Genomic DNA, 27853 nt, shown 5'->3' with positions numbered 1-27853 from the left:
AGCTGTTGTCACTCCGGCCTGCAACCAGGGTTCTAACTTGCGGCAAGTATTCCTATGTTGGTGGGAATGCACAACAGTGGTATATTGGGGACATACGCGGAGTGACTATTGGTGTAATTTAATGCCTGCTTCCAGTATGTGAGTGCAGTTCTAAGAAGCATTCCTGCAGTGTGTGGTATAGCACTACACGGGGAGAGCAGTCTGTGCCGCGTGCCCTGAGCCAGCATGCGCTCCGAGTAAGCAATTTCCTGCAGATTCCGGCCTGCTATCCAATACGAGAGCGACTGCAATTGTGATGATAAGCAGTACGCATAAAAGTCCGAAGCCCCCATCCCCCAGCGTCTGATGGGAGTTGTAACTCCGCTGAGCTCAATCGTCTGCGGCCCGTGCCCCATATTAAGCTGGTGAGGAGTGTATTCAGTGTTGCAAAGACTACTCTCGGGACTACCACTGGAAGGTTAGTAAAAAAGTAGAGTAAACACGGGAGCACAACCATTTTGGAAGTAGCTAATCTCCCTGCCACAGAGAGGGGCAGTGACGTCCAAAGCGCAACCTGAACCCTCAGGGAGCCGATCACTCTATGCAGATTCCCTTCTATCTATTTTGGTTCTATAAATTTGTATCCCTAAGTATTTAAGGTGTTGTGAGCAATTGTTATGTCACCAAATGGTATAGTCAGCTCTTCCATGTTACCAGAGGGTTAGGCATAGGATTTTTCATAATTAATTGCCAGCCCTGCTATGTATTCAAATTGTGTGAAGAGCTGCACCCCGGTGTCCAAGTTATTTAGCGGTTTTCTGGTGTACAGGATAATGTCATGTGCGTAGAGTAATTTAGCATGGTGGGCTCCGTTTATGTTTATACCCCAGCCCGCCGAGAATGCCTGTAGTTTATAGGCCAATGGTTCAAGGGCAAGAGCAACCAATATGGGTGATAGGGTGCATCCCTGTCTAGTGCCCTGTTGTATTTGAAATGGTTGTGATATATGCGATCCCGTGTGCAACCTAGCTGTGGGAAGGTGATACAAGAATAGTAACGAGTGTAAGCATATGGAATCCCAAATTTCTGTAGTGCTGCCAGCATGTAGCCCCAGCCCAATGTGTCGAATGCTTGAGTAATATGAAGTGTAGAACATTCTACTTCTGGGTCCTCCATAGTACAGGTAAACATAACGTTGCACAGCCGGCGTATATTCAAAGATGTACTTTGTCCATGGACGAAGCCACATTGATCTATATGACCAGCTTCAGTACAAGGGGCTGCAAGCGATTGACTAGTATTTTACTTAGAATCTTATACTCAGTGTTTAACAAGGAGAGTGGTCAGTATGCGGATAACTGAGTCTGAACCCTCCCATGTTTGGGAAAGGAAGTGATTAGTGCTTGTGTTGTAGAGGGTGGCAAGGTGCCTGTTTTGTAGGCCTCCTTATACAATTTCTTCAGCTGTGGGGCAAGTTGTTGACTGTAAGTGGCATAAAACTCTGCAGGCAGACCATCTAGGCCTGGGGCTTTGTTATTGGGGAGGGCCTTGATTGCAGCTTTTATTTCCGCTAGTGTTATGGGTTCAGCTAGCAGTGTTTTGTTCTCATCTGACACCCTTGGGAGTTCTACTGTGTCTAGGAAGGTCTTAATCTCTAGGTGGGCAATCAGCGGTGGGGCCGTGTAAAGCGTCTTGGAATGGTCATAGAGGCTTTATTAATGGCTGTTTGTGTAACGGCCCTGGTATGCCGTGGCGACCAAATTTCCATGATAGGCTTGGGGGGTGGGGGGGGGGCAGTTGGAAGGATCCGGGCCAATAAGGTGCCTGGTCTAGCTGATTCTGTGTGCATTTTGTTTAAGTAAGTGCGGTGGTCTCTTATACGCAGTTGGTCCAGTAGTCCCGCATATTTAATGTGGACCTCCTGGAGATCCGATTTTGCCATTGAGTCTCGGGCTGCCTTCGTTTCAAGTGTGTGCAATTTGTCTTCAATGTCCTACAAGTCTCGGTGGACCTGTTGCCGGGCTCCAGAGGAGGTGCTAATAGCCGTGCTGCTGAATACTACCTTATAGGCCTCCCACTCCAGACCCACAGAGGACACCGTACCAGCATTTTCGGCAAAGTAGTGTGTGATGGTAGTCGCTAGTGCTGCCTGATACACCCTATCTTCTAAGTGGCGGGGATCGAGACCCCATGTCGGGACTAGGGCTGGGACACGCCCCATGTAAATGTGATCTCCAGTGCACTGTGGTATGATATTGTTTTGCCAACATAGGCCGCTCGAGTGGTTTGTGTGAGGAGTGACAGACTGCATAGTATATGATCGATTCGTGTATGAAGATCACATGTGTCGTCACGACAGGAAAGTCCCCAGAGGTAGAATCAGAAGGAGGGAAGGGAGCAGGCACCAGGAGATGAGGACACTTAGAAGCTTATGAACTGAGGGGTATAGGGTTGGAAGATAGCAACCGAATGGCAGAGCCACACACAATGAGAGATACTAGATGTGATCACAAGGGCACATTCTGTAACTATAGGAGACAGCAGTGCCGGGGGAGCGTGGGGGAAATTGGGTTTAAGTTTTAGTGGGGAGGGGGATTGAATATATACAGGGGTTTGAGACTGTACTACAGCACTAGAGGCAATAATAATGCAAGGATAATTGACATATAAAGGAGATGAGTGCTAAGGGATAAACTGAGCTTACAAAATTATTAACTGTGAAGATGTTACAGTGCTGAGTGAGATACATGTAAAAGGCAATAAAGTCTGTTTAAAAAAAAAAGATCATGTGTGGCGGAGTAAAATGAATACTCTCTCATTCCCTTGTGGTCATGCCATTTGTCCATCAGGGCCCATCCTCATGCCCAGTTCTGCAACGTTTGGGAGTGGTGTATTGATTGGGCACCACCTAAGTGGGGATGGGTCTGTTTAAAACAGTGTCAGCAACCATATTAAGGTCGCCATCAAGTATCCAACAAACGTCCATCCAATCCGCCAGTGCTGTGCTAACTCGGGCATAGAAGGGTTCCTGTTCCGAGTTAGGGACATATAAACTTCCTAGCACTATTGAAGTACCATCTAGTATACCCCGAATAAGGACATATCGGCCCTACTTGTCTATCCATTTCTCTTGTATTGCAAATGGGAGCCCAGATTGTGACCAAATGGTCACTCTTCGCGCAAAGGCCCTCTCCATTTATTCTGTAGTTTGGTGCCCTCGAGCGCGGTTAGGTGTGTCTCTTATAAGAACACTATTTGTGCGTTTCTCCGTATCACTTGTGCATGCACTCTGTGTCATTTATGTGGTGATCCCATTCCCCTAATGTTCCATGTGATGCAGTTGTAATGTTGTAACATACCCGACCTAGTCATTAAAGTGAATGAAGGCTTACCAGTTAGTATGGAGTTTCTGTAAGGTACGGCCCGTCAGCATCCCTGTTAAACACCCCAATACACGGTCCAACAGCGGAACTTGGTTCGACCAAACTAAAAGAACTATGCTTATTAACTCAGGGGAACTTCCAAGCTCCTAAGAAGAACCTCCCACAATCCAAAAGGGGGGATACCAGTTCCCGCCCCCGGGGGCCCTCCGCCCACGCCCTGAGTCAGTTTTCAAGTCTCGTGGGACATAAGAGAAAGCAAACATCCACCCCTGGCTGTGGGATTAATATAGGTCCTCTTTCGTGGACAGTGTTCACATAGTGTTATCAAGATAGTCTTACCTCGGGGGTGTCAGGTGACGCACAATCAAAATGGCCGCACACCTGTGGGGCTCTTGCCACTTGGTGGCAGAATCTGGCAATAATCCTGATAGCAACTAATACTTTTTGTTCCAAAATAATCGCTGCTTGCTTATAACCCTCTTCTCCAGCTCCGCCCCAACTTTCAGGCAAAATGGGCACTCCCTAACCATGTAACACCCGCCTGTGCCCTTGGGCGGAGTGCTGCTGTGATCCTGCCAGAGGCGTAGCCAGCTGTGACTGTCACGCGAGGCCCGGGGATTCCACGTGGTGCCTAGGTCGGAACTCGGATATGAGACAGAGGTGGGCGGTACTTTCTTGCTTCCCAAAATCACCAGCGCGCTTTATGATTTGGACCCCCCCTCCGCCCCAGCTGTACTGGAATGTGCCGTGACAGTAGAGCGTGCTGCAGTCCTCCTGGCCACTCACGCTCCGCTCACAGCCACCAGTGCCAACTGAGACATCAGGGCCTGGATCTGACCCTTCTGAGCTCCCCGGTGCCAGATGCTACACAATAAGAGGAATTGAGGGGCAGCACTAGGGGGGGACAACAAATCCAGACCGACCACTCTCCTTGCCTAAGGACTGAGGGCACCACCGAGGCTCGCATGTATGGTGCATGGGGAAGCATGGCCCGGTCTTCATTAGGGGCTGGGCAGCACTGAGACGCCTAGATCACCCACCCTGCCGCACCTACAACCAACAACTTCACTGCAGTAAGGTGCGAGGCTGCACTGCCACACATTGTTAATTATGAGACATCCCGCACACCCTGCACCACCCAAGGCCCGTACTGGGACATGTGGTAGGCATACACTACCGGGTTGCATGTGGCCTACATTGGCTTAATAACACACTGCTAATGCCTGACCCCTCAGCTCTGCGGCCCATAAGTGCAGACGTGTGGCATTAACATCGGGGGTCCATGGCATTGGGCCCTCTCACAGTGAAGCGACTTACCTTGTTGCAGTTTCAGCGGCCAGCGTTGTGGCCACTACGCACCACACCTACTTCAAGCCTATGACGTCTGTGCAGCTTTGTGCAGGCTACCCTCTTGCAATGCTCATGGGCACATACATTTGTTCGCAAGGGGAGGTTGAGGATGCCATGCCTACTATGAGGTGAAACCACATGGCATACAGCTACGTTTGGGGCCTACTGTGGTGGACTGCAAGCTGCTGGCTCTATTGTGAGGAACAACACTGGATACTTCTGAGATTCCTTACAATAGTCGGAAGTGAGTTCCTGGCATACTGTTTGTGAGTGTATTAGTACCGGCTTGGTTTGCCTTGCGCGCCCACTTCCACCACCTGTGAGCCGCTTCACCAGCTCCCCTCTTTGGTTTGATTCACCGTCATTACATCATACTTGATGCATAATGGGGAAGACGGACGGCAGACAGTCTAAACTACACTTTGAAACAAACAATTTCCTGACGTGTTCCTGCTCTGAGGACTTAGATGCTGCGGAGCGAGCACCAGAGTCGTCGGTCACTCAAGATGAAGATGTAAAGAGTCTACTACTGGCTATGCAACAAAGCCTCTCTGCCATCTCAAGCAAAATGGACTCAATGAACAACAGCATGGACTTCATAGTCCAAAAACTAGACAAACATGATGAGAAAATCAAGGAGGCGGAAAGGCGAATTTCAGACAATAAAGACTCCATGACACAGGTGAAACAACAAGTTACACAGATGAACAATCTCCTTCAAGTAATTGCGGCAAAAAACAAATATTTAAAAGCGCGCAGCAGGCGCAACAACATCAGAGTCATTGGGATCCCGGAGAGTACCAACAGGGGGCGCATGGAGAACTTTATCCAGTGCCTCCTGATGGTCACATTTGGCAGCGAAGCATTCTCATCGCACTTGATAATAGAATGAGCGCACTGCGCACTGGGCCCTAGGCTCCCTCCCGACAGCAACCCCCGCCCGATCATAGCTCGCCTGCTTAACTTTCGTGATCGCGATGTCGCCCTGAAGCTTGCCAGATAGAAAACCTACAATTCAAGGGCGTTGAATTTACCATCTATCCTGATTTCACAGCAGCAGTATAGGAAGCCCGCTGAAAAATTCTTACCTACCAAACAGAACTCACAAATTGACTATGATCTCATGTACCCTGCCCGTTTATGGGTTCGCATCAGGGCAAACTGCACTTTTCCCTTAATGCGCAACAAGTCGATGACTTCCTCAAGAATGTTAAAAAATACTCTTCACACCAAGATGACCGAGACTGCCTTTCCAGATCTTTATCTCCATCGACGGACTGATGCACTGGAACAATAAAGTTTCATGCGGCGATGTGAGATGCCATGAATTTGGTTCCAGGACAGCTTCTGCTCCGCCCTCGGACTCTAGTTTCAAAAATCTGCAGCTGCGGAGTGCAGTATGCAGTGATGGATTACAGATGGGAGACCAGCGACGAACTGGAGGCAGATAAGTAGTATGAGAAGAACACTTGTTGTGTTATGGGCAATGTATACACTGTGACAGTAACGGACACCATGCCAAGTACACCCCTTCTCCACAGTTCCCCCCCACTGGGGAGTTGTTCTTACCATCCACTGGAGAAGGGAGAATATTGTTTGCCTCTAGCGATCCATCCCTTGGGTGTTCCCCCTAAAGTTTAGGGTTAGTACAGAAGGAGTGTAAAGCAGCTTTAATAAGTAATCTTATTGATGTATATCAAGTGAAAAAGAACCACAACGGGTGTATTTATAAATATATGTATTTATTATAAAACACTCACTAACATATACAAATATCTCCTGCCCGGACATATACACAAAACTCTGCAAATAAAACTGGTAAGTCTCACGAATACACAGTTGTCACTAGGAGGGACTAAAACATATATACTAAAATAGTGGTATGCAAACCATGACTTGAGTCAACACTATATACCAAGAAGACGTAGACGTGCTGGGGACCCAAGAAACCACCCGAGGTAAGTACCCAGGAACCCGTGTGCAGAGTAGGAACACCACCTCGTGCTCAATTCAAGTCACTATTGCAATTTTAAAGAAGAAGGACCCTTCCCAGTGGACCTAGAAGAAACGCCGTGGAACACAGAAGGTTTGAAATCCACCTTACCCGTGGATACCCTAGGAACCAGGATACGTACACCAGGGAAGCCTAGGTGTGAAGTGGCGTCAGAAACCGCCGTCAAACTCAATGGAGGATTTCAGAAAGAAGCCGCTGCTCGAGAAGGTGAAAGTGTCTGGTGGAACTCAAAGGTGGATTCTAGTTTAGGAGTACCAGCAAGCAGAGGAGACAGAGGGTATGTCACTCAGGAGTGACCATGAGGCACGGAAGACAAATGCCCACCGATGTCAGTGGGAGAGCTGACATGACCTTGGAGTTGCAGTTGTACCAACCAGGCAATGCTGTGGAAGACCAGGAGCCTTTCATGTGCTGTCCCATGTTGGATGTCAAGAGCTGAGGGGGTCAATGTCGTCGGGAGCACCAACAAGCCATGGCAACTGCAACCAACATGGGAAGTGAAAAAAGGTGCAGTGTCTGGACCAGCAAGGTCCAGGTGACTCGCCACAAGCAAGGTCGTCAGAATGGGCCCAAGCAATCAGGGGAGCCCACTGAAATCAAAGAAGACACTCAAGAGGACCCACAGGTCAAAGGCACTGGAGTCACAAGAAGACCACGAGCAGCTCACGAAAGATGCAGGCCCATGGTGCAAGCGATGTGGTGAGGATGAACATCTTAGTCACAGGAGATTCTTGAGGTTGGAGCTACTTGGAACCAGAAGATATTGGAGGTAGGAAGCCAACAAGCCTTTATAAAGGCTAGTCAGTGCGGTGTACAGGGATTCGGTTCCTGCAGCTCTGACGAGGGATACTGGCCTCAAACTTGGTGAGGGGACAGGGCAAGCTTGTCCTGGAACCAAATTCATGGCATCTCACATCGCCGCATGAAACTTTATTGTTCCAGTGCATCAGTCCGTCGATGGAGATAAAGATCTGGAAAGGCAGTCTCGGTCATCTTGGTGTGAAGAGTATTTTTTAACATTCTTGAGGAAGTCATCGACTTGTTGCGCATTAAGGGAAAAGTGCAGTTTGCCCTGATGCAAGCCTTGAGGGATGTGAAGAACCACCACCTGTGTTGCTCTCCCTTCCGGAGTCCTTGGGAGCCCAGAATCAGCAGAGTGGTCAGCTTTGTTGAGGTGCCTGCAAATGCAGGGAAGTGAGTCCTTCACTTTAAGGGAGATTCCTTCAGGGGTCTTGGATGTCCACAGGCCTTGGAAGGTTCCTGTGTAGAGCACAGCACAGACATTGCAGCAGACGTGCAGGACGACGAGACCAGGAGCAGCAGGAGTCTTCCCAGTTGTAGTCTAAGAGCCCTGAGCAAAGTCCAGCGAAGTCCACAGTGCCCAGACGGTCGAAGATGAAATGATATCTTGATATGAATCCTGTCCCATGACGAATCTAGGGACCCACCCACAGGTAAGCATTTAAGTACCCTAAGGAAAGGGTTGGGACGATTCAAGGTTACCTCCCAGGGGAGGGGCCAGACAGTGAGGAGGATACTCCCATGTCCTTTCTCCAGTTTTGTGCCAGAGCTGAAGCCAACAATTCCCAGAACTAGTTTGAACTGGACAATTCAAGGAGGGCACCAAATGTGCCCTGCAAGCAGACTCAGTGACCCTGGAAAGCACCCCCACCCTGCCCCAACACACTAAACCCAGTCTGGGACATGGCCACACCTCCCTGTGACAGGATATCTATTGTTCTGCTTTTCCCTGCTCGAGCTTGGCTCAGCAGCAGGAGGCCAGAAACATGTCACTGATTGATAACAATATACAAAAACAATGGCCCTCGACTATTAATTAGGTTGACTTAGTCCACAAATAAATTTATAGCTTAGAAATGCGATTCAATCTGCATTTAAAGAATCAAGCTACATGGGAGACAAGGGTTAAAGGAAAAGCAAAAAAACAAACCCACATTTCAAATTTTGTATTTATCACCTTGACTTTAATCTCTCAGTCCTTGCGCCGTTTATTTGAACTGTTGAAGATAATGTAAATATTTGTGTCATCTCATTTTTTTGATAAATACAAAATTTGAAATGTGGGTTTGGTTTTTTGCTTTTCCTTTAACCCTTGTCTCCCATGTAGCTTGATTCTTTAAATGCAGATTGAATCGCATTTCTAAGCTATAAATTTATTTGTGGACTAAGTCAACCTAATTAATAGTCGAGGGCCATTGTTTTTGTATATTATTGATACCCAGGTCCTTTGATTTTGTGGGTGTTACCCCATTGATTTAATGGACTGATTGATAACAGCCCTAGCTTGCTGTTCGGTTCTGGAGAACTGGGAGCACTAAGGGCCTTTACAGTGCATGGAATTATACCACCCATACCGTTTATAGTGTGGGGGTATGATTTCAACATGTTTGATACCAAACATGACAGGGTTTGTTATAGCCAGTTTAGAATTGGCCATCACGTAATGACGCATGACCACTCAATATATTGTAATGGCTGATGCACTAACAACCTGGAAGAATAGACTCTGAAGGTTGTAGGGTTGTCACGTTCATGCAGGGGCACCCTCACACTTAGAACCGAGCACCCTGCCTTCAGGATTGAAAGGCCTCCTTAGGGGTGACATAGGTTTTAAGTGTAGTGACCTCAGATATAGGGAAGCCTATATCTGGTGTAAGTTGTGCTAGCACCAACTTACACAGGCTGCAATGGCAAGCCTGTCATCACAGTTTGTGTGGTCTCCCATGGGTGGCATAATAGATGCTTCAGCCCATGGGGGACCCCTGGTGTACCTATGCCCTGGGTACCTCAGTACCATATACTAGGGGCTTATAAGGATACCCCAGTAGCCAATTTGGGAGGTACCTAAGTACTCACCATAACCAATTTAGGGGTGAAAGCACAGAGACTGAGGTCCTGATTAGCAGGGTCCCAGTCAGACTAGTCACAAACCATAACACCACCAGGCAAAAAGTGAGGTTACACATGCAGAAGGATTCTACCTTCCTACACCAAGATCTTTAGAATAGCTTTTGTACAGTTGGAGGTATCAATTTTAGAAGAAAACTGAAAAATACTCAAGTAACGGTTATGATTTTATTCCATGAAAGGAAAATACATATAGCAAACATTTGGAGATGCCCTTAGGGATTTAAGGTGCTAGGGGGCCAAGGTCCCAAGAACCACCAGCAGTTTCAGTTTACCTTCCCTGGTCTGGGTGCAGAGGTGCTGATCGGGATAGTAGCCTTGAATGCTACACAGGTGTCAAGAGGCCTTGATGTGTAAATCCCGGAGAACCCAAAGGGGGGCTCAGGTCATGCGGACCCCAAATTCAAGAGGACACAAGCAAAGGTTGTGGACTCTGGCTAAGGAACTCGGGTCCAGAGAGTTTTGGCTGGCTGGCCATTGGAATTCGAGGTTCTCGCAGTTATTGGTAGACCTACAGAAGGGAGAAAAACAAGACAACAGGGTCACACTGGTCATGGGTCTTGTCTGTCGCAAAGTCCTTTGTCGCGAAGAAAAGCTTCCAAGTTGGTGGAATTGGGACTGGACTCACAACAAACCTTGGCTGCTGCAAGTGCCCCGGTACTCTTGGAGGGTATAGCATCTCAAAATTTGGCAGAGCGATGGGGGTGACCTCCTAGAGCCCTGAGACCTCCTCCTGAATTGATGCCCCCTAAGTGGGCCTGACAGCCAGCAACGCGGTTTAACAGGCACATATGGGAGGATGGCCCCTCTACCCTAGGGGAGATGATAGCTGGTTGTTGAAGTGCTGGGCAATCCTCTGAGTGTTGGGGAGGATGCATAGCTTCAGGATGAGTTGTAATTGTTAAGGAGCAAGCAGTAAGGCATGGTTTGGTGCCAGTTTCTGTACAGGTCCTCTGTCCTTCTTCTATTCCCAGGTAGCCGAATCTACCTGTCTGGTATCAGGGGAGCCACTAAATATTCAATTTAGGGGCGTTTAGGGGATTATATGGTAGCAGTCAAGGGGATACCTACCACTAGGGTGTCTACACCCTATGTATGACGATTTCCTGTAAGTAGTAGGCATAACCCTGACCCAGAGGGTTCTATTTCACCAAAAATCAAGTTGGTGAAACCCTTCTTCGGCTGTTCACTTCAGGTAGCCCACCATAGGGCTGTGACTAGGCTGTGGGTGAAACACTTCTCCTGGATATCTATTTTCTCACCTGTTCTGGTGCCTAATGGGCCCCAGGTCAGGGGGTGGCATTTGACAGGTCAGGGGGGAAGCCAGGTTTCCATGTTAAAGCTGGCAGGGGCTTTGAAGCCTCTGGCCCTGTTATGCTTAATTGATAGCCATCCTGCTAGAGTAGGTGAGAACATCTTCTGCCGAGCAGGCATTGTTGCTGGCCTCTGAGAGACCGTGCGCTCCCTTGCATGAGGGGAGAAACTCGTTTCTGGTGGCAGGCTGGAAGATACCAGTCAGCCAACACACTGGCAGACTAGTAAGGTTACATGGGAGGCCTCTAAGGTGCCCTCTGGGTGTATGTCTTCATAAATCTGATACTGACATCAGTACAAAATTTTGAAGACAAGGTGATCTGATAGAGACTTCTAGTGGCAGATTCTGTACCTTTGAATTTCCCAGTAATCAGACTGGATCCAGTATCTTTTGCCTGAGCAGTACCCCATGCACACCATTGGGTGGCTTCGTTGGGTTCCACACAGTGTTGTTGGCGTCGTTGGGACCAGAAGTGACCTCACGGTCCCCTATATAGGTACCACACAGGTGCACAGATGTCAGTTCTTTTCTTTATGTGCAAGTCAGCGCTGATCCAGAAATGAGCTACCCCCCTGTATCGTTCTGACAAACTTTTTGGCATTTTGTCAAATATTTTTTCTTGTGTGTCGAGAATCTCCTCTAGGAAGGTAGGATTTAAGCAAAGTGGTGCCTATCACCATGCCATGTTGGTTATCGTGTGCTTATGGTGTCTTGAGTGCGACCACAACTCAAAGTTGTTCTCAGACTGCCAGGCCATGACGCCAAAAGCTTTGAACCCACCAAGCCCACCAAGCACCACCGCACCCAACTGCTGCCTCAACGATGCTGGAGCAAAGTCACCAATGACCAGCTCACCACCGCCCTCACCCAGAACCCACCCGCCGACACCACGACCCCGAAAACCTCAGACAATGGATTGGCGACTGGGCCAACACCCTCGCCCTGCTCAAGACACCATCCAACAGCCACACCAGCAAGAAAGCCACCTGGTTCACCGAAGACCTCCAGGTCTCCAAAAAAAATGCCGAAAACTGGAGAAGAACTGGCTCCGCGAACGATCACCGGACAGCTACACCGCCCACAAGAACGCCACCCGCAGACATCACCAACTCATTAGAGCCGCCAAGAGGGCCTCAATCAAGGACCACCTAGACAACAACGCACACAATAGCAAGGAGCTCTTCAACATCATGAAGGAACTCTCCAACCCCATCTACAACTCCAACGACATCCCGCCGTCACAAGACCTACGCGACTCTGTGGCTACCTTCTTCCTCCGCAAGATCACAGACATCCACAACAGCTTCAACGCCACGGCCGGCCACGGCCCCCACCACCAACACACGCACCAATCAGCTACTCTCCTGGTCAAGCGTCAACGACAAGGACACCAGCAATATCAAGAAGACCATCCACTCCCGCTCACCGCTAGACCCATGCCCCCACCACATCTTCAACAAAGCCAGCGCATCCATCGCACCCTATCTCAGCAAGGCCATCAACATCTCCTTCGAGACAGCAACCTTCCCGGAAAGCTGGAAACATGCCGAGATCAACACCTTACTCAAGAAACCAAAGGCGGACCCCAAGGACCTAAAGAACTTCCGGCCCATCTCCCTGCTCCCTTTTCCGGCTAAGGTCACCAAGAAAATAGTCAACAAACAGTTGACCCGGTACCTCGAAGACAACTACATCCTGGACCCATCCCAGCCCGGTTTCCGCAGCAACCACAGCATCGAAACTGACCTCATCCCCGCCACGGATGACATTAGGACCCTGCTAGACAACAGAGAAACAGCAGCCCTCATCCTCCTGGACCTATCAGCCGCCTTTGACACAGTCTGCCACCACACCCTTCCCACATGCCTACACAACACCGGAATCCAAAGGAAGGTCCTGGACTGGACCAAATCCTTCCTCTCCGGCAGAGCCCAGAGCGTCCGCCTCCCCCTTCCGCTCCAATGCCACCGAGATCATCTGTGGCGTACCCCAGGGCTCGTCCCTCAGCCCGACGCTGTTCAACATCTACATGGCACCCCCTCGCTCACGCCGCCCGTCAACACAACCTCAAAATCATCTCCAGCGCTGACGACACCCAGCTGATCATCTCCCTCACCAAAGACCCTCACACAGCCAAAACTAACCTCCACGAAGGAATGAAGGCTGTCACCGACTGGATGAGGATCAGTCGACTGAGGCTGAACTCGGACAAAACGGAGGTCCTCATCCTTGTGTCCACCCCTTTGGCCTGGGACGACTCCTGGTGGCCGACCGCACTGGGAACTGCTCCAACTTTTACAGACCACACACGCAACCTGGGGGTCATCCTCGACTCCACCCTCACCATGACTAAGTAGGTCAACGCCATCTCCTCCTCCTGCTTCAACACCTATCGAATGCTACGCAGGATCTTCAAATGGATCCCCACTGAAACAAGAACAGTCACCCAGGCCATCATCACCAGCAGGCTGGACTACGGCAACGCCCTCTATGCAGGAGCATCGGCCAAAACGACTCGGCACACCTGATCCTCAACATCCCCCGCCGCAGCCACATCACCCCCACCTGAGAAACCTACAATTTCTCCCCGTCACCAAGAGGATAATCTTCAAGCTCCTCACCCACGCACACAAGGCACTCCACGACACCGGCCCAGCGTACCTCAACAGACGACTCAGCTTCTACATCCCCACCCCCAAGCTCTGCTCTTCCGACCTCACCCTTGCCGCTGTCCCCTGCTTCCGAAGAACGGCAGCCGGAGGTAGATCCTTCTCCCACCTCGCCGCCAAGGCCTGGAACACCCTCCCCACCACCCTACGGCAGACCCAAGACCTACTGGCCTTCAGAAGACTACTCAAGACCTGGCTCTTCAATCAGTAGCAGTGACCCCCCCAGCTCCTTGAGACCCTCACATGTATGTAGTGCGCTTTACAAGTGTCCTGATTGACTGATTGATTAATTGATTAAGGGAGCGGGACCACTCCGGTTGCACCAAGGCCACATTGTCGCACTCGCGGTCCTCAGGACACTTGGAGAAGAGGCACAAGGAGAAATCTAAACGGACTTCGTCTACACCTGGTCCGTCGAAAGTTGTGGAGATGAGTGGGGAACATCGACATTCCAGGCACAGTTCTGCAGAGTTGTTGCCAGATCCGGCTCGGAGCCTTCCCCCCGTTTCTGGGAGCCAGAGCGACCCCCGCTCAAGTAAAGTACTTTTAAGAGGCCATACGCTGAGTATTTTAGCAGGCAGACCCCTCCTGAGCACCTTCTGGCCCCGCGGGGTCAGAGGAGGACTCATCAGTTCCAGCGCCGATGGCTCCCACCTTGGCTCCAGTGGGGTCTCAGAGACCCAATCCCAAATCCAGATCACCACCAGTCATGCCACCGTGACCTTCTGTGGCACTGGTCCCAACGTTGATGCTCCTGGTGCCGCTGGCGCCCACCCGCACCGCCAGCCCCATTCTTATCCCCAACTGTGTCGATCAATGCTGAATCTGGAGCTGACAGAGCCTGGTGACTCTAGGGCATTGCCTGAGCGTTTTGTGGAGCATACAGGCATGGCGAAGAGTGGGAGGGGCCCCTCGACCCTTTAAAATACCATTTACACATCCCTGGTGAGACTTTGGACTAGTATGAGAAACTAAGAGAGGCCGGTGGATTGGATACCTCTCCAGATACTGGGTTGCTCGCTCCACCTACCGTGGCTACGGAGGAGGAAGCATCTTATGCAATGGTGGTGAAGAGGGAGGTAAGGTCCTTGAACTTCCCTCTATGGCGGTCAAGACTTCACTGAAGTGTTTCAGCCTTGGGCTACCTCATCTGAACCCCTATTGCCCTTTAATGAAGCACTGGCTGATGTCCTTCTAGGAACTTTTCCCAAGCCTAGCACAGGGGCTCCTGTGAACAGGAAAACTGCCCACTGCCATTGCCCTGCCACGGGTGTTCCTATGTTTTCCTGGCCAACAACCAGCCCCTGAGAGATTGGTAGTACAAGTCTCGACTTCCCATGGCACAGACCCTTCTGCTTCCCCCTACAGTGAATCCAAGAGGATGGACAAACTTGGGAAGAAGTAGTTTTCTTCCGCCAGCCTGGCATTGTGCTCGATGAACACCGCATGCATTTTGGCAGGTCCCAGAAGAGACCTAGGCCATCCTCTCCCAAGCAGTGAAAGATGGGAGGGATGCAGCAAAGTTCACCTTTAGGTGTGGTCTGGATACGACTGCCATGCTGGGCGTAGCTGTTTTGTTGATGCTTGCCTTACAGCGCGATGCCATGCTGAGAACATCTGGCCTTTCGGCCTTGAGACCTACCTCATGGATATGCCCTACAATAGGTCAAGTCTCTTCAGAAAGAAGGCAGACTCAATGGGGCGCTTCAAGGACTCGCGGCTACCGCCAAGTCCTTGGGCCTTTCAGTGACACCTCACCCACAGTTTGCCATTCGTGGCTATGGAAGGGGCTTGCCACTGTGCCAACCATATCTCAACCACGGTCCTGCACTGGCTTCTCAAGTTGAGTGAGGATGTGGATGCAGTGCATTCCAACCCAATGGGAATGGTAGCCAGAAGTTATCCGTCACCAACCCCTATGCTGCTAAGTCCTCCTAGTTTGGTTCCTATAAGACCATGGGTGCCCAGTTGGAGGGGAAATGAAACTTCATATCCTCTACTGACATTCCATAACATCGGACAAATGGGTCTTGCAGAACAATATTTTTCCAGTCCCCCTCCTTTACCGCCATCTCAAGAATGGCTGGTGGAGGATGATCTGATCTTGCTCCGAGAGGAAGTTACAGCTCTCCTGACCAATGGGGGGTTTCAACAGGGTTACGATATCAGAAGCAGGCAGTTGTTGTTATTCCCACCTCTTTCTGACACCCTAGTATTACAAGCGTCTTTGTCCTGTTCTAGACTTCCAAACTCAATTTCTTTCTCAAAAAAGGTCTTGTCTGCCCTAGGGCAAGAAAAGATCTGGCTGGTAATTTTGGACTTGCAGGATACGTATTCTCACATCCCCTTCCTGCCTGCCCACAGGCATTTCCTGAGGTTCAATGTAGGACAAGTGCACTTTTAGCTCACTTGCTACCCTTTGGCCTTACCAGTGCCCCTCGGGTGTTCACCAAGGTGATGGCGGTGGTCCCAGCTCATCTGCGCAGGTTAGGGGTTTCAGTATACCCCTACCTTACCTACTGACTGTTGAAGGCCGCCTTGTCCCAGACTGTTGTCTCCTACGTCCAGACTAAGGCAGACCTTCTGCATTCGCTGGGGTTCCCTACAAATGTGCCAAAGTCACACCTGACTCCTTCTCAGATTTTCCCTTTAATAGGAGCTGTTATGGACTGTGAGAAGCTGGCTTGGTATATGGTGTACACTATGTAAGTGGGCACCTTGCACCAATCTAGACAACCCTTAAGATGATTTTAGTGATTTTAGACAACCTTAGAAAGCACTTTAAGTGGTAGCTGTGGAGAGCAGGTTTCAGGCTTAGTCCAGAAGGAGTGTAAAGCAGCTTGTTTTTCCATATGTAATTTTATAGGTATATACTAAGTGAAAAAAACCACATAGAGTATTTATAAAAATATGTATCGGAAGAAAACACATAGTGATAGATTCCTTACCATAGAATTACCAGACGGGAAGTTAGCTTGCATGAAATCTTTCAGGCAGCTACGTGGGCCTCACTGCTAACGTTTACCAAGCACTCCTGCCTGGACATCCAAGTCTGGAGAGACGGCTTCTTTGGCCATTCTGTCTCCAGGACTTTCTGGTGTGATCTTGGTTAACAGACCCACCATCGGGGTTGGTATTGCTGGGGTATCTATTCTAAGGTAAGGAATCTATCACTATGTGGTTCTTTCAGATGCACAAGTTACTTACCGTCGGTAACGATATATCTGTAAGAAACATTAGTAGTGATAGATTCCATACCGCCCCACCCATCCACCCCGTTCTGCGAACTGATTTCTAGGGTTAAGGTCATTCCTTTCAGGGCCCTAGTTTCATGGCACCAGTGGTCGGTTTCTTGCATGGCTCTGCGTTCCTGGCACGGAAAGTCGGGTACAGAACTGACATAAGCGCGCGTGGGCACATCTAAGTAGCTCCAGTGACGTCATCCCGGCGCCAACGACGCACACTGAGCCGCATGACAGCGCTTATCGATGCGCAGGGGTACTGCTGACAAAAAACATTCCGGATCCAGTCTGACGCCTGGGGATAATTTTAAGGTAAGGAATCTATCACTACTAATGTTTCTTACAGATATATCATTACCGAAGGTAAGTAACTTGTGCATTTATTATAAGACACTCACTAGCACATACAGGTATCTCCCAGCCAGAGATATACACAATGCACACAATACTTTTCAATAGAAACAGGTAAGTAGCACGTAATACACATTGGTCACCAGGGGGAGACCAAACCATATACTAAAATAGTGGTATGCAAACCACGACTCAAGTCAAGACTTTACCCAGAAGATGTAGAAGTGCCAGGGACCCAAGGAATCACTCGAGGTAAGTAACCAGGAGCCCCATGGAGGCCATGTGCAGAGTGGGTACACGACCGCGAGATCAATGCAAGTCAATGGGTACGCCGCGGTTGCAATTTTATAGAAGAAGGACCCTTTCCAGTGGACCCTGAAGAAACCCAGAAGAAGACAGTAGGCTGGCGAGCCATCCAACCACTAAATACCCTAGGAATCAGGATACCTACACCAGGGAAGCCGGGTGCATAGATGTGAATTGGCGGCGGAAACTCCAGTCAAACCCAATGGAGGAATGAATGAATACTAATTGTATAAAGTGCTAAACTTAGCCCAAGGGCATCAAGGCGCTACAAAGAACTAATGCACAACCGAATAGAATGCTCATACGAAAGTTTGTGTAAAGAGCCAGGTTTTCAAGGCCCTGCGAAAAAAAGAATGTGACACAAGACCTGATAACCTATCAGGGAGAGAGTTCCACAACCTAGCAGTGGCGGTGGAGAAGGCCCTGCCTCCCAATCTAACCTTTTTATACCTAGGAACTACTAGCAGAGTCTTGCTAGCAGACCTAAGCTGCTTGGTAGGGACATAGCACTGAAGCATTGCTTTAATAGCATCAGGGCCTAAGCCATAATAGGCATTATGGGTCAGGCAAAGAGTCTTGAAAAGAATTCTGTGATCCAGAGGTAGACAGTTCAACAAAATGAGGGAAGCCAAGACTGAGTGGTATTTTGGCAAGTCCATCACCAGCCTTGCTGCCGCATTCTTCACTAACTGTAAACGATGCACCAAACCCTTGTTCATGCCCAAATAGAGGGCATTACAGTAATCAAGTCCAGACATTACCCATGCAATCACTGCCTGCTTTTGTGATGCAAACGGAAGGAACTGGGAACTTTTCCTAAGAAGCCTGATTATCCCAAAGCAGATGGACACAGTTCTGCTAATCTGTAGGTTGATGAACAAAGATGTGTCAACTATAACACCCAGATTTTTCCCATGGGATGCAGGGGATGGGCAGCTGCCCAATGTATCAGGCCACTATTCATTAGACCATATGTCATGTTGGTTACCAAAAATCAAGATCTCGTTTTTTCCCCATTCAGTTTAAGATAGTTTTCAACCATCCAAGCCGAGACTGCCTGCATGCAATTTTCGAAATTTGCGGCAGATTCCCCAATGCTGTTGGTAATGGACACCATAATTTGTGTGTCGTCAGCATAAGACAGCAGCTGAAATCCAAAAGATCTCACAACCCTAGCCAGTGGGGCAACATAGATATTAAAAAGTGTAGGGCTTAGGGAGGATCCCTGCAGCACTCCACATATTAAATGGTTGGAGGCCGAGTAGAAATGGCCCATTTTCACTATCCGTGCCCACTCACTAAGGAGGGAGGAGAGAAGCCCAAGGGCCGTGCCCGACCCCCATCTCCTTGAGGCGTTTTACCAGCCTCAAAGGAGACAGGGTGTCAAAAGCTGCAGTGAGGTCAAGCAGGACCAGCAGAGTAGTATACCCTGCATCAACCTGGACCCGGATGTTGTCAAAGACCGCAATTAGCGCTGATTCATTGCTATGATGGCTTCTAAAGCCGTGCTGTGAGCCATCAAGCAACTCGTGGTCCAATAGATAGGTGCTAAGATGAGAATTCAAATATCTTTCCATAATCTTAGCTGGAACCGGTAGCAAAAAAATGGGGCGATAGTTTTTGTATTGGTTTAACCACAGCGGTTTTCCAAAGGGTGGGATACTGCCCCTCTGTAATAGCTATATTGAGTACTGAAGTGAGGTGGGGAACAATAACATCACTTCCAAATTTTAAAACTTTTAGGGGGGCGTGCATCTAAAGGAGACCCAGAGGTAACTCCTTCTAGTAGATGATCCGTCATTTCAGGTGAGATGCAAGGGAAGGTGAGTAGCTTCGGTTCATCTTCCATGGTTATTGAAACATTAGAGTCTATATTAAGAGGAGAAGATATAGCCTTAACAGCATTATAGTCCTCCAAGGTAGAATATATATCAGTGATCTTAGTGCGGAAAAATTCTGCCATTCTGCCACAGAGTTCTTGAGAGAAATCAGATGAATCAGCAACAGGAGGGGAAATAAGAGAGTTGATAACCTTAAAAAGCTCTCTAGAAGATTTAGTTGACTCAGTAATCTTAGAATAATACATTCCTTTTTCCTCAATAATGGCCGCTTTATAGACCCTCAAGCACTGTTTATGTAGCTCTCTACCGGCCGGCGCCAGATCTGTGCGCGAAATCCTTTCCTGTTTGCAGGAGGATTGTCTCAGCTTTCTAAGTCTATCAGAATACCATGGAGCAGAGTTTTTTTTCCTTGTTACATAATGTTTTGTAATAGGAGCCAAAGTAGCTATGGCTCCTAACAAGCACCTAGAGAGTTCGTCTGCTGCTAAGTTAGCATCCAGGTGCTCAGAAAACTGGAAATTCATAAAATAATTAGCAAGATCATCCTTACTCATACGGCTCAGATTTCTCTTATCCTCTCCTACTCTTTTGCCAGCTGAGACAGTGCTTGATGCTGACGTATGGAGTTTAAAAGGGACAGCATAATGATCTGACCAAGAGAGGGGTATAAGCAATCCCACCTTGATCCGTGGATCGTTAGAGAATATGCCGTCCAATATATGTCCAGCAGTATGGGTGGGACTAGTAACCAGCTGCCAAAAACCACAGCAGCCTAAAGTTTCCAGAAGGATTTGAGTATCTTTACATAGTCACCCAACACTGTTAAATTAGGTCTTAGCACGTAGGGTTCCAAGAGATTACTAAAGTCTTGACTGAAAGAGGATCCAGATCTGGGTGGCCGATAAGATAGAACCCCAGAGAAACTTTTAGTGGGAAGAGTATTTTTCGAAAAATTTAATGCCTGATACTGGTCAGAGGGTGTAGTAAGTGGCTCAGTGTGACAGGTATAAACATCCCTATAAAGAATGCTCAACACTCCACCCATTCTGCCTACCCTATGCAGTCTAGCTAAGATATATCCAAAGGGGAATACGTCAACAAAGATCAGGACCCGAACAATCCCTTGCCCATGTCTCTGTAATAAACATCTAACCAGGTTTGCGAAGCGAGACAAAGTCCCTGAAAGCGATCTTGTTTTTAATCAGGGATCTGGCGTTAATAAGAAATCCCCGAATCATAGGCTCTTGAGGACTTCAGAAAGATGCAGCAGATAAGGAAGCAGAAAGTGTTCGGTGGAACCCAAAGGTGGATTCAAGTTGAGACGTACCTGCAAGCAGAGGCGACAGAGTCTATGCCACTCAGGAGTGACCAGGAGGCACAGAAGACAAAGGCCCACCGAAGTTGAGTGCTGCAGGAGAGATGACAATGACCTTGGAGCTGCAGCTGTGAGGACCAGGTGACACTGTGGAAGACCAAGAGCCATTCACAAGCTGGTCCACGTCGGATTATGAGAATTGAGGAGTCGGTGTCCGTCAAGAGTGCCAACAAGCCTTGGCAACTGCAAACAACATGGAAAACGAAGAAGGTGCAGTGTCGAAACAGCTAGGTCCAGGTGACTCACCATGAGCAGGGGAGTCAGGGCAGGCCCCAAGCAATCAGGGGAGCCCAAAGCATTCATAGATGACCCTCAAGAGGACCCACAGGCGAGAGGCACTAGAGTCGCAAGAGGACCTCAAACAGCTCAACAGAGATGCAGGCCAATGGTGCAAGTGATGTGATGAGGATGAAGATCTTGGTCACTGGAGATGCTTGAGGTTGGGGCTACTTGGAGCCTGAGGATCTTGGTGGAAGGAGCCAACAAGCCTTTGCAACTTCAAGTCGATACAGTGCACATGGGTTTGGTTCCTGAGGCTCTGACGAGGGATACTGGCCTCAAACTTGATGAGAGGACAGGGCAGGCCTCGAGGGATGTGTAGAACCACCACCTGTGTTTCTGAGCCTTTCAGAGTCTGTGGGAGGACAAGATCAGCAGACCAGTCAGCTTAGTTGCGGTGCCTGCAGATGCAGGGAAATGACTACTTTACTTCAAGGGAGATTCCTTCAGGTGTCTTGGATGCCACCAGGCCTTGGAAGGTTCCAGTATGGTACACAGGCATGGATGTTGAAGCAGACGAGCAGGGTGATGAGATCAGGAGCAGCAGGAGTCTTCCTTGATGCCCAGAGTGAAGTCCAGAGTGCCCAGATGGTTGAAAATGTGGAGTCTGAAATCAATCTTCTTCCACGACAAATCTAGGGACCCACCCTCAGGTAAGTCCTTAAGTATCTTGAGGAAAGGGTTGGGACAATTCAGGGTTGCCTCCCAGGGGAGGGTTTGGACAGTGGGGAGGACACTCCCATGTCCTTTGTCCAGTTTTGCACCAGAGCGGGAGACAACAGCTCCCGGAGTTGGTTTTAATTGGACTATGCAAGGAGCCCCCAGTTTTATCGGGTAAAGCGAATGATTAGAGGTCTTGGGGCCGAAACGATCTCAACCTATTCTCAAAAAGGACAAGTGTGTCCTTCAAGCAGACTGAGTGTCGCTAGCAAGCGTTCCCACCCAACCCAATACACTAAGCCGTGTCTGGGACTTGGTCACACCTCCCTATGACAGGATACCTATTGTTCGACCTTCTCATGTTTGAGCTTGGCTCAGTAGCAGGAGGGCTGAATCGTGTCTCTGGTCGCAGCTGCCATATTGTGCTGTTCGGGTCTGGAAGACTGGTGCCGGGAGCACTAAGGGCCTCCCAGAGGACCTTTACCAAGCATGGATCATACCCCCACAATGTTTACGGTGTGGGGGTATGATTTCAACATGTTTGATACCAAGCATGATAGGGTACGTAACAGCCAGTTTTGAGATGCTCATCGCGTAATGACACGGTGCCCCTCTATATCTTATATGGATGTCTCACTTATAACCCAGGAAAATTGGCTCTGTAGGCTGTAGGGGTGTCCTGCTCATACAGAGGCACCCTCACATTTAGAACCGAGCACCCTGTCTTAAGGATTGAAAGGCCTGCTTTAGGGGTGACTTATAGGTTTTAAGTGCAGTGACCTTAGATATAGGTAAACCTATATCTTTCGTAAGTGGTGCTAGCACCAGCTTCCACAGGCTGCACCTGCAGGCCTGTAGTTACAAATTGAGTGGTCTCCTATGGGTTGCATAATGCATGCTTCAGCCCACGGGGGACCCTGGTGTACCTATGCCTTGGGAACCTTAGTACCATACACTAGGGACTAATAAGAGAACACCTGTGTCCAATCTGGGAAGTAAATAAGTACTTACCATACCAATTTAGGAGAGGAAGCACAGAGCCTGGGGTCTTGATTAGCAGGATCCCAGTCAGACTAGTCAGAAACATCATTACATCAAGCAAAAAATGGGGGTAACCATAAAAGCAGATCCTACTTTCCTTCAGAGAGCAATTCTGTGAGGGGTGCCACAATAGTACCATATCCCTTCACAAACCTCCTGTAGTACCCAGTCAAGTCAAGGAATGCTCTGGCTTGAATCTGTGTTGTTGGTAGGCCTGGGTGGAGTTTGCTGAGTTCCGCGTAAAGTGACTGAAAAACTCTGCAAAGCTACACAGAGTTCTGCTAGCTGCAGAGTGCATTAGATCAAACTGTTCACACAGATTTATAGCACCTGGTGTTTGTCCCACGCTGGACAATCAGCATGAACAGCACCATGCACAGTGCAAGAAGGCTCTGATTCTTACTGCTGCTCGAGTAGATTTTCTACTTGAGTGGCAGCTTCCTCAATGCGAACAAAAGGTTTCTCAATGTAAGCGGTCGCAACCATCTGCGACTGCCTGAATTGAGAAATCTTGCTGGGAGATGGTCTGTTGGTGGATTATCCTTGCTCGCGCTTGTCAACTCAACTTTGACGAGTGAGGAAAAAACTCCTCTCTGCAAAGCTCCATGGAGTGCAGAAAACTCGCCAGACCCCGGTAATGTAGTTCCCCGTCCAGGCCGAGTTGTTGAAGATACCCAAGTGTCTGGACCTTTGGTTGTAGGAGGCTGGTTCAGTATATGGTGCACACTTATTGGTGATGCACCCTGCCCTGATGCCAGGCAACCCTTAGTGATAGTAGAAGTGGCCCCTGATAACCAAAGCTCTCAAGCGGTAGCTGTGGAGAGCAGCTATGGCTTATTCCGGTGGGTGTAAAGCCGGTGCATTTACCACATAAGTCAGGCAGTGATGTACACACAAAAAAGAACAAAAATACTGTTGGAAAAATAAGAATTATTTATTACAAAAACAAATCACTAACTAAGTTTGTATATCTCCTACCCAGAGATATAAATTCACAGCAGATATACCATAAGAAGCGGGTAAGTAAGCACATAGAACACATTGCCCCAATAGGAGGGCCAAACCATATACTAAACAAATGGAATGTGAAAAGCGAGCCTACCAAAATTACCACCCAAGGATCTATAGGCCATGTGAATTATGGATCCTCCCAAGGTCACTTGGTAGGATTCCGTAGGCGCCCGTGTGCAGAGTTGATACCCCTGGTCAGTGTCCATAGAATAGCATGGGGAAGTTGAGGTTAGGTTTTTAGAGTTTCAGGACCCTTCCCAGAGGACCCTGAGGAAAACTGTTGGAATGAGGGAGGTTTGAGAGCATCCCCACCTGTGGATACCCAGAGATTTAGGATACCTACACCAGGGATCCCGGGTGCATAGGTTGAGTTGTGTTGGAACTGCCTGTTGGAGTCAATGGGGGACTTCAGCTGTCCATCTGCTACAGTGACCCTTGTAGCAAGTCGGTGAAACCCAGGCTTGAATTCTGTATGAGAAGTACCTAGGGAGAAAGGAGACCAAGACCAAGCCACCCAGAGTCGTCCAGGAGCACAATGCCATCCCTTCTCAGGGGTACATCACTATTGAACGGAGGCCTTGAAGATGCAGCTGTGGAGTCCAGGCGATGCAGTAGAATCTCAGGAGCCATTCATGAGAGGTCCCACGCTAGCTGAAAATGGAAGAAGGGTCAATGGTCAGCACGACCACCAACAAACCTTGGCAAACATACAACACGTGTTGCAGGATGAAATGCAGAAATTAGGGAACCAGCACGGTCCTTGGAACTCACCCAGCACAGATAAGTTAGGGCTGGCCCTCAACAAGCAGGAAAGCCAGCAAGACTCCAAAGGGACCAGCAGGCATAAGGAGTCACAGGGCCACCCAAGCAGCACACTGAAGATGAAGGCCCAAGTTGCAGGAGATGCAGTGAGATAGTCACTTTTGCAGCTGTGTGAGCTGATTGATGCTTGAGGCTGGGGCTTCTTGGAGCTTAAGATGAAGGCCCAAGTTGCAGGAGATGCAGTGAGGACGTCCCTTTTGCAGCTATGCGAGCTGTCTGATGCTTGAGGCTGGGGCTTCTTGGAGCTCAAAGACCTTTGGACTGGAAAGGTGACAAGCCTTGGCAGTGGCAAACAGATGAGCTGTACAGAGGCTTGCTTCTAGCTACTCCAAAAAAGGGATTGCAGTCTTCAAAGTTGCTCAGAAGATATGTCTGATCCTCGGAGAGCCATAAAACCACACCTGTGTTGCAGAGTCTTGGAGACTTCATGGGACAGCAGGGTACACAAGCCAGTCGTTGATGTTGAGGTGCCTGTGATACAGGGGAGTGACTCCTTCACTCCAAGGGAGATTTCTTCTTGCTGTCCTTGATGCACACAGAGTCCTTGTGACGCTCAGGGATGCAAGGCCATGGAGGTTGCAGGAACTTGGCAGAGCACGGGGACAAAGTCACAGTATGAGCCCTCCTACCAGATGCAGTCTTGGCTAGGGTCCTAATACACCCAGCAGCAAAGTCCAGTGTTCAGCAGAAGAAGAGTTTGCAGATGAATCTTCTAGACTACTCTTGGTCCAGGCTAATCTAGGGGCCCATCTCCAGGGGTGCCTTTAAGTAACCCAGGAAGGGGGGGTTTGAAAGTTTCTACGGTGACCCACCTATTGGGGAGGTCAGGGGCGTTAATCTGTTGGGCAGACCAGTCAGATGCTCCCAAGGGCCTCTGGTTATCTTTCTTTTAAGACGGCAGAATCAAGCAGTCACCCGGTAGAGCTTTGGGCAACACCTGGGGAAGTGCTAAACAGGGGAGTGGTAACTCCCCTGTCCTTTGTGTGGTATCACATCAGAGCAGGAGCCGAGGTGGCTCTTGCACTGGATTAAACCAGTTTATGCAAGGAGGGCACCAAATGGGCCTTCAAAGCAGTCTGCTGGTGCTCAGAAGCACCCCAACCCTATCCTAGAGACACCAAATTCTAAAGGAAAGGCGGTAATGCATCTCCTACACAGGATATCCTTTGTTCTTCTTTCCCCTGCCTAAGTTAAGCTCAGCAGCAGGAGGGCAGAATATTGTCTGGGGTCAGCACCAGCACTGGATTGCATGCAGACCCTGCATGGCTAATCTGAAAGAAACAGTTAGTTATAGATTCCTTACCTTAGAATTGCCCCAGGCATCAGACTGGATCCGGAAAGTTTTTCGTCAGCAGTACCCCTGCGCGTCGAAAGGTGGTACCGGTCAGCTCCGATTTCATCAATGGCGTCGTGGTCACCGACATGACGTTGCGGTTTCTACTTAGACGCTGCCCTCACTCGCTGACGTCACTTCTTACTTTTTCCACGCCAGCCAGCGCAGATCCTGAGAGAGTGGTACCTCCAGTCACTTTTTGACTGACTTTTTGACAACTTTTGTCAACATCGTTTTTGAGTCCTCAACTCCTGGTGCACGTCAGGGATGCCCGATTTCAAGGCTTGCGGTTCCTGTAGCTGACTAATGTCGGTGACGAATCCACACTGCTTTGCCTGGAGCGTGACCACTATCCCAAGTCGTGCTCTGACTGCCGGACCATGAATCTGAAGTCTTTGCAGGACCGGTCCCGAAAGCTTCTCGACGTCCGGCAGTCGGTTCAGCACCGTTTAAGGTTCCCGGTCGCGTGGAAGGCCGAGTGACCGGTCACAGGGCTACCACCCCCAGTCTTCTTCAAAGTCTTCACACTCCTCAGGTAAGTCGAAGCACAAAAAAGAAGTCAAAGAAGAATCATCGCTCTTAGACTTCTCCTCATTGGTTGACCGACGCGATGAGGGATGCAGGTGGTCCCCCCCCGTGGCTCCACCTGCGGAGCCTAAAGGATTGCCCTGAGTTTCCCTCCCTTCCTGGGTCCCGGAGCGACCTCATCACAGCTTTGCACTTTTTACGAAGCGATGCATGCCATCTTTGGGCAGTCTAACATCGCCGGCGTGCCTTCAGGCTCCGTGGACTCGGTTGGAGGCCCTGGACCTTTGACACCGGAGGCTCTGGCTCTGGCACCACAGGGTCCCCTTGGATCCAGGCCTATATCCGGATCGGCGCAGTTCGACCTTATTACACCTCCCCGGGCGCCGATTACACTGGCATCACGTCCGCAGCCGAAGCTCCTTGTGTCTCCAGGTGACGTTGACTTGGCCTCCACCCTGGATTGGACATTGAGCCGGACCGGCGTTGACCGACTCCAGATCCAGCGCTGATGGGTACCTTTGTGCCCTTGTTCTACCCTGGTGCTCCAATCAGGCCAGATTGGTGACCAGAGGAGGGTAAGGATGATTGAGAGGGGTCAGGAGACCCTCTAGCAGACCAGATAGAGTATGACCCGGAGTGGAGAGAGGTGACAGTCCATGACGACCGGTTAGGCACTGACTGTGGCAAAGACAGGTGTTAGACCTAGCACCTTGGCGTGAGTTTCCCTTCCACTTTTTTGCTGATGTGCCTCAGATGTTTTGCTGGTGTCCGCTGCTCAGGGCACTGCGCCACGGCCAACCCGTGCCGCAGTGCAAGTGCTCCCTACTGTAAAGTGTATATGTGATTGATGTCCATGATTGGTTCATTGGATCTACTGTCAGTCCCCAGTAAAGGGCACCAGGAGTGCCAGGGCTTGTAAATACCAATACTGCTAGTGGGCCTGCAGCGCTGGTTGCGCCACCCACAGGAGCAGCCTATTAAAATGTGTCTAGGGTCTGCCATTGCAGAACCTGCGTGCAGGCTGGTACTGTAATGCTGGCTGGGCAAGTGCACACACTTGCCAGCCCCTAAACCTTCCCTTAACTTCATATTAGTCACCCCTATGGTAGGCCCAAGGGCAGGGTGCATTGTAAGTGTAAGGTAGGACATGCTCTGATGAGAGTGGCATGTCCTAATAGTGAATTACTGCCAAATTCGTTTTATACTATTGTAAGGCTACCTGTCCCCTTTAGGCCAGATGGGCTGCTGGAATTATTACACTCTATAATCCCAGCAGACTCAGGGAACATGGTAGAAATTAATGTTTAGTATGCCTGAACTCAGAATAATAAAATACTTCTTTTAGTAAAGTTTATTTTGATATCCTGTGTTTGCAAATGCTACTTTTAGAAAGCTAGCATTTGCTTGCCTAACCATTTCAGCCCGC

At 49.3% G+C, this 27853-nt stretch overlaps 1 protein-coding gene across 4 annotated transcripts in view; it reads left to right on the top strand.

The window, feature by feature from the left end:
• The window catches only part of DNAH17 (dynein axonemal heavy chain 17), a 12633448-nt gene that overhangs the window by 6780304 nt on the left and 5825291 nt on the right, over positions 1-27853 (top strand). The window lies entirely within an intron of this gene.

The sequence above is a fragment of the Lissotriton helveticus genome, chromosome 7 (genome assembly GCF_964261635.1).
Source record: "Lissotriton helveticus chromosome 7, aLisHel1.1, whole genome shotgun sequence".
Classification (NCBI taxonomy): domain Eukaryota; kingdom Metazoa; phylum Chordata; class Amphibia; order Caudata; family Salamandridae; genus Lissotriton; species Lissotriton helveticus.
The sequence above is the reverse complement of the archived record's forward strand: the minus strand, read 5'-3'. Positions and strand labels throughout refer to the sequence as shown.